Source organism: Esox lucius, chromosome 3 (genome assembly GCF_011004845.1).
Source record: "Esox lucius isolate fEsoLuc1 chromosome 3, fEsoLuc1.pri, whole genome shotgun sequence".
NCBI lineage: Eukaryota > Metazoa > Chordata > Actinopteri > Esociformes > Esocidae > Esox > Esox lucius.
This window is the reverse complement of record NC_047571.1, coordinates 11216871-11225680: the sequence shown is the minus strand read 5'-3', so window position 1 is coordinate 11225680 and position 8810 is coordinate 11216871.

Below are 8810 nucleotides of genomic sequence, written 5' to 3'. Positions count from 1 at the left end.
ACCAACCCCATGCCCCGCTTAATGTCAATGATTAATTAAAAACCTTTTCCTCCATTGGTTTTTGCTTGTGTTTAACTGCATTCAGTTTAATTGTATCCACATTAGCTCCCCAGGAGACATTTATGAAGAGATGTTTTGAGTTGCAAGTCTTGCACCTGTCTTCTAGGTCAGCTCACAGGGACAAATATTTCTGTTTTATTGGGCCATTAAGCAACAGAGGAAATACAAAATGATTACTTTATACCATTTGAATTGAGCAGAATTTATCTATTTTGTGTTAACTCTGAAAAGAAATCCAGATACTTAGGTCTACCAAAATAAATTTGTCAAATTTAAGTTGAATGTGAAATCAAATGCTAGAATGACAGACCTTACCTTGTTACTAAGTATGTGAGACAGATGGTTAGTTAATCAAACTTCATGTCAACCCCTATTATTTCCACATAAATTACTGACATTTTAAGACAGATTTTACTCCTAAACTAATTAAGCCTTACCTACATTGAGAGTGAATACCTATGCAACACTTGTGTTGTGCTTATTCATTTGTAATATTCAGTATATATTTGTAGATTTATATTTTCATTTTGACATCATGGGATATTTTTTGTAGATCAATTAGATAAAATCATAAATCCATATCAATTACACTTTGTAATACAACACAATGTAAAAAAAAGAAAGAAAAGAATGACACTGAATATTTATGGCAATCATGTGCAGTCTTTTTTTAAGATGTGTTTGATGACTGAGCTCTTTTTAAGAACAGCATGCTAAAGGATGGAGTGCAGCGCTGTCTGTTTCATAATCTGTGGGAATGTTAACACATGAATAGACTTTGTTTTACAGAGGGTTTGGATATATCAAAGCTGCCTAGCCTCTACAGTCATGCAATGGCAGTTCTGTGGCTTTTGCGTTGAGTATGACTGGATCATCTAATTCCCATATACTCCTCTCCCTGAAAGAAGTCTCAGGGCAGAAAGAATCTGAATCCAGAATTCTTTAAACAGCCATTACAAACTTCAACTAAGTTTTGCCACTAGCTAAAATAAATAGAAGTAATCAAAGCTTGTGTGCATGAAAAACATTACAATGAATAATAAATTAAAAAATAAATACGTTCACACAAAAATAAACACAAAATAAAATTCCTGTCACACCAGCCTCCTGGGGTGTGGCAGTGCCAACCTCTCCTCACTGGTGTATCAACCACTGGCATGGGAACGATGGCAGCAACACCCCTAAGCCCTCGTGGGTTATTGTGCTGTGTATTTCTTGTTAACGCCACGTAGTGTGCTTGTTCTTCTTCATATCATATAGACAGTCTGGTTTTGTGACATATCCTGCACTTGGAGCTTTTTACCTCCACTTTACGCACATTACAATACTCTATTGGCACCTATCATCAATTAATATTTTTGCTGTAAACCATTTACATTCATAACAAAATGATTGGTAAAGAGACCTTAACCAAACCTTTTTGCAGGCACTGAAAACCCAAAACGTGTTTCAGAACACTCTTAAAAACATAAATTAAAATAGTTTTTCAGGTATGTCTATTCTTTTTTTAAAACAGGTTCTGTGTATCAAAACAGTAACATTGGGTTCACATTCAAACACCATCCAAACCCCAGACCTTTTCATTACACAATCAGGGTGAGTCTTTGTATTTTTATAGTGTATGGAGTCCATGAGTCAGAGAGACATGTGTGCACGGTGTGAGTACAAAAGATGGTGGTTGGGAAAACGTAGTCTCTCCAGTCTTTTGAAAACAGATCTGTACATGAATATGATACTAGTACTTGACAGATGGGATTTTTATTGCCTCTAGTACTATTGTTTTGCTGAAAACCTGAAAAGGGCATAATCCAATGTTAATTTTATGCGAACATTTACCCTTCGTTTATTTAAATGAAAAATGCAGAATGTATGGGGATACAATTTATTAATATATATTTTTTCATTCTAAAATGTTGTCATATGCAATTGTATCTACAGACCTGTCTCATTGCAACAACGCTTCAAAAATTCTGGAGGCCATTTGCCAAGCCATTCTTTCTTTTCTACATTGCTATTCAAACCAGGAAGTCATATGGGTCAACGTATGAGGGCATTCTCACTAACCTGACTGGCTGTTAGCATTGCAAGAGTCGCTAGAGCATGATAAGATCAAAAAATCCTGCTAATGGCACAGTTAAGGTTCAAACCTTGAATCTGGTGTTCACCACCTGTTGCTTTTCAACAACTGTCCATTCCGTGACTTGAATCATGTCTTTATCCTCAAGAATATTGCTTGTTTTGTTTATATTCTCAACAAATGCTTATACCGATTCCATACTTCCAAAATCAGTAGACCAATATATTATTTAATGAAGTCAATAAGGAATTCCCACTTTTCCAGTACGGGTTTTCGTGAGTTGGCTCCCTTTTTCACATAAAATTGTAGGCAGCCTTAAAGGCTTAGTAAAACAGAACGGTGCATTTTGTAGAAGTGCCTTTGGTAGGTGATCACTGTTTGGAATTTTCAGGGATATGCCTCCAATGGATTTACACACTAGTATTTGGGCAGTTTTTCCCATTTTCCTTGTAGATCCTTTGAAGCTTTGTCAGATAAGATGGGGAGCATCGGTGAACTGCAATCGTCAGGTTTCTACAAAGATGTTCAATGGGGTTCAAGTCTGGGGACATTTACAGATTTGTCCAAAAGCCACTCCAGCATTGTCTTGCTACAGGTCATTGATATACATGCTGAAATATGAACCTTCCCCCCAGTTTGAGGTTCTGTGCATGTTGGATCAGGTTTTCTTCAAGGACCTTTCTGTATTTTGCTGCTGAGAAGCATCCCCATAGCATGATGAACCCACCACCATGCTTCACAATAGGGATGGTATTAGTCAGGTGATGAAGGTACCTTGTTCTTTTACTTATCTGCACTATGTGAAGCTTAGCATTCAGATTTTGGTCTAATCAGATCAGACCATCATTTTCGTCATGGTCTCAGTCCTTCCGACGGCATGTCATATGCCTTTTACTCAAAAGTGGCTTCTGTCTAGCCACTCTACATCCTCAAATTTGCAGACGACACAACCATCCTGGGTGTCATCTCCAACTAAGGTGAGACCGCTTACAGAGAGGCGGTAAAGAACCTGGCTTCATGGTGCCAGGACAACAACCTCTCTCTCAACGTCTGCAAGACTAAAAAGATTATCATGGACTTCAGGAAGCTGTAGAGGAGGGCTCATCCACCCATACACATCAGCTGTTATCTCCCCTCTGTGCAAGGCATCCACCATACACGATGCCTGAGGAAAGCACAGAACATCCAGGCCACCCAGACTATGGTCTGTTCACACTGTTGCCGTCTGGTAGACGCTACACCGGGGGAAAACATACTTCCAGACTCAAAAACTGTTTCTTTTCCCTGAGGCCATAAGACTCCTCAACCAACACTGATCCATGATCACACTGATCACACAAAACTTTCCAGATGCTCTTTCAGATACTTTTAATGGGCATTAGAATATTCCCTTGCATGTACCAAACATGTATCTATAATACTCAATACCTATATCATACTGTTCATACTCCCCTCCTACCCTTTCAAAAATGTACAGGTATGCTAGTTTACATTTTGATATATATTACAGCCATACTTGCCATACATATAATATTCAATACTACTACCAATATTGCTCCAAGTTTACAGGACTATTTTTAAACTGCTGCTATGTACAGTGTTTGGTAGCTATATTTTTGCTTATATATTATTCTCCTTAACTCTCACTATGTTTTGTTAAGTGTCATGTCATAAGAATTTCATTGTGCAGGATGATATTGTGTTGTTTAGAGCAGTGGTTCCCAACTAATGCAAAATTGTATAATTACATAGTCAGGTATTGCATAATCAGTGTCAGTAACCAGCATATTACATTATCATCATATCATACAGCAAGAGCTACCAATCCTATTATCTGAAATAATCATATACCGTAGTGAGAAACAATATGTGCATTTAGTTCCTAAATAAATTATTTTGTATTGCAAGTGCCTCCACATTTTCAGGCCAGGCTTATTCAACAGCCTAAATGTACAGACGTCAATACTAGATAGATCTATTGCAGTGAACAATGAAGAACAAAACAGCTGTGTCCTTGTACACTCATGAACATTCCTTCTCAAAAAAGGAAACGTTACACACATTGCAATTTGAAATCTCTTTGCAATAATGTACATAGTCCAATAATATTTCATGTCTTTATTCAGAAGTAAATAATTACAAAAATCTATTTTGAAATGATTCAGAATAATCGCATTTAGAAACAAAGCGTGTATTTAGATGTTAATTTGCGATTAACGTTGGTTGTCCAACAGAGGGAAATACTTGGGATCTAACTTTGGTTGTGCAAAAGGCAAGAGATTCGACAAAAACATAACAGCAACCCCGGTAATTGGTTATAGGCGAGGGAAATAATGAAGTTGTAAACTGCTTCCCAAACCTGAATCGCGCAGCTCAGCCTTCTGCTGCACAAATCTCTTGTTGAAGCTACATATCGATTTGAAAAAAATGGAGGGTGCGTGGCTTTGGTAGGTGTATCATGAACTTTAGTAGGATGTGCTTGGGCTGCCATCGTTATGTTCCCACAAAACGTGTTTTCTATTTGTAATGTGGAATTGTCCGCAGATTTGATGGCGAAAAATATAATTCATCAAGCATAAATTAAGTCCATAATACAACAAAATTTGGAGAAAGTGAAGGGGTCTGACTGAACACTTACCGAAAGCATTGTATAAATCCTGCTCCCTCCACAGTCCTACATTAGAGAGAACTGTAATGAAAGCACAACTGTTGTCCTTCATGGAGACAAAAGTGCACTGAAATTAGATTAAGATTTGTGACATCACTAGCTCTGGAACTGCATGCTTGGGCAATCAGAAAGGCTCCACCTCGTGTCTACTTAAGTCAGTGAAAGGACCCTAACCAGAAACCCTACTGCGTTATGTGAACAGACATACCATCCCTTTGTCATCGAACTTTGGTTTCATTAGAAGACACACCAGTGAGCCCAGAAGACACACGCTGGTTTTGTTCACAGGTCTTTTTTGTGTGCTTTATGCACACCTCATCAGGCATCAGAGTGAATCATCATCAGCCTTCCAAATTAGACCTGTTTTTTATGTATTACTTTTTACTGTCTGTTATCCATTCCTGGACTTTAAGCCTGACTCAACAAGAGACTGAGTCACACACACATATACACACAACACCCCGCCAAGGCCAGTGTAGACGCCTAATCCGCATGGCATGATGGGAACAACAGACCCTGCGTGACCACACAGCACTACAGGGGCTTTGGTTCCATACTTCACTGAAGTCCTGGCACAGCCTTTTAGACTCTCTCACACACACACACACACACACAAACACACACATACGCAACCCACAACCATAATTGAAGTGCTATGAAAACAATATATTTTATACCTAGACTGACTGTTTCTGACTGTGATGTCACTGTGTGTGTGTTAGAGTAGGCGAGATTGAGAGCCCTGAACTGTATTGAAACGCTGATGTCATAAATGACACTATCATCGAGCAAACACTGCAAAAGTGGTGGCCAAGGTGGGATTCTATGTAGAGTTTGTTACTTTAGAAATGCAATGTCAATCCTAATCATAGTCCTTTTCTATTATATACAACCCTGTTTCCAAAACAGGCTGCATAAAATGCAATTAAAAACAGAATGCAAAGATGTGCAAATAATGTATCCATATATTTAACAGAAAATAGTACAAAGATAATATATCAAATGTTGAAACTGTAAAATGTTATTGTTCTTGGAAAGATTCAAGCACATTTTGAATTAGATCAGCATCACGTTTAAAAAAAGTTGGGACAGGGTCATGTTTACCACTGTGTTGCATCACATCTTCTAACAACACTCTGTAAGTGTTTGGGAACTGAGGAGACCAATTGCTGTAGCTTAGAAAGTGAAATGTTTTCCTACTCTTGCTAGATATAAGATGTCAGCGGCTCAACAGCTCGGGGTCTCCATTGTCATATTTTCCATTTCATAATGTGCCAAATGTTTTCAGTGGTTGACAGGTCTGTACTGTAGACAGGCCAGTTTAGCACCTTTAGACTCTTTTGCTACGGAGCCATGCTGTTGAAATGTGTAGAATGTGGTTTGGCACTGTCTTCATGAAATAATTAAGACCTTCGCTGTAAAAGACGTTGTGGATGGCAGCATATGTTGGACCAAAACCTATATATTGTTCATCTTTAATGGTGCCTACACAGATGTGCAAGTCACCCATGACATCTGCATTCATGCACCACCGTACCATCACGGATGCTGGCTTTTGAACTGTGTGTTGATAACAAGCTGGTTGGTCCCTCTCCTCTATAGTCCGGATTCCCATCCATGATTCCCAAAAATAATTTCGAATTTTGATTCGTCAAACCAAAGCAAATTATGCACTCTGCCTCAGTCCATCTTAATGGGCCCGAGCCCAGAGAAAGCAGTGGCGGTTCTGAATCTTGCTTATGCCAAGCCCCAAGAAATAGCGACAGTTAAATCATGCATATATATTGAACTAATATTCCTTGTTCCTGTATGTAATAACTAAGAATACACCCAGTTCCTACACATATACATTATCTCACAACAGTGAGTACACCCCTCACATTTTTGTAAATATTTGAGTATATCTTTTCATGTCAAAACACTAAAGAAATGACATTTTGCTACAATGCAAAGCAGTGAGTGAACAGCTTGTATAACAGCGTAAATTTGCTGTCCCCTCAAAAAAACACAACACACAGCAGTTAATGTCTAAACCGCTGGCAACAAAAGTGAGTACACCCCTAAGTGAAATCAAGTGAAGTCAAATTGGGCCCAATTAGCCATTTTCCCTCCCCAGCCAATGGAGGTAGTATATATATATATATATATATATACTACCTCCAACTTGTAGAAACTAAGACATTTTATGTATATAAAATGTCTTAGTTTCTACAAGTTTCTATTGAATATAGGGTTGAAATTATTTGCACATAATTGCATTCAGTTTTTATTTATATTTTACACACCTTTTTGGAAACAAGGTTGTAATTTAAAACTGGGTGTGGAAACATGTTTGTGACTAGGTTACAGATACAACACACAACTACACCTCAAAGATAATCTAAACACTAATTTATGTTAACATACTGTACATATAATTTACAGAATTTATCTTTCATTTTATGAATGGCTAGGAGTAAATAATGACTCACTTTAATAATGAGATCAAACACTCTCATGTTATTTATTTGGCTTTCATGAGAGAGCATAGGCTTTGATGATCTGAGTGTTTGAGCTTCTTGCTGGTATTCAATATGTTGGGCAGTAGCCATAAATACTTACACTGCATGAAGTTATTGTTATGTGAGCATTGCATGCTTTCTGGGTGCAGCTGTATACATGGACTTCTGGGGTTTCTGACAATAAAGGCAAAGCATTATAACATTTTGAGGTTGCACGCAATGTTTTATTAAACACATTTACTCATTGTCTTTTTTCAATATCATCACTGCTCATGACCTCAGTAAAATAGTAATTTCCTACTCTATCAATGTAACTCATTCAAGAAGGAGTCGGACAGAGGTACTGCTCATACAACCTTAGAGACAAACAATAACAACAGATAAAGAGAAATTTGTGGGAAAAAAGGCAGTAATACAATACAATGTAATATCAACACCACTTGAGGTATTGTCAATAGATTTGTCTCCCTGAAAGATGTCTTCATTTAAACTTATTAACTCTGTATCTTGTGCTCTTATTGTATGGGGTCTCTGCAATTTATTATTATTTCCCCTGAGATCATCCAACTATATGTAGACTGTATTGAATTACAAAATGAATTATCAAAAGCCTACATTATATTAACTAACAATGAGTCACTGTAACAAACAGATTTTTTGTGAGAATCACATTTCAGAGGTTTTCAAATGCAGCTAGCCAGAGTTTTCAAATTGGTGGCTACTGCCACGCTGTGGTGATATTAAATCACACACGCATTGCAACATTAAAATTGTGACTTGCAAGAAATAGCTTACAAAACGTCAAAAACAACGTAAGTTAAAGTTAAGTTAAAGTTACAAAATATACTACCTCCAGTGGCCACATACCTCTTCTCATGAATACTACAAGATACACTGAGCCTAACTACATTTGACTGTAATGAGAACAAATGTCTCTTTTCTAACGGCTCTTCTTGAACTTATCCATACATATCAGCCTTCCAACGTATGGACCGAATCAGATTGGTGAAAAGAGTCGTTAATTTGCCTTCACGATTTGCTTACATTATTTGCTTAAAGAACGATTATTTACAGATGAGTTTCACAATTATTCACTAAAGATTGCGCATCCACGCTGTTGAAACAATCACTAGTGGGGAGCCCACAACTTTGTGTTTCATCTCCATTTTGCATTGAAAATTGCAATTTCAGTGTAGTCAGGTTAAGAAAAAGCATCTAATAATTAGGTCATGCAGCCTATTTGAATGTAAACGGTCTAAAGTAACAGTAGCCTGCTACTTTGGCTATACATAATAGATTTGTAAATCTTTATTGTTCTGGTATTATTTTTAAGGGTTTTGAAAAAGCAAAAGTGTTCAGGAGCTAATGAGCCGGCTCTAGTGAACCGAGACTAATTATAAATCACTATCTGACTTTACAAGTCCAGCGTGCAACTGATTATTATTTTTTGGCTTTAGTTTCAAGGTTTATTTGTAAAATGCACCGAACAACACAGCGTCATCCT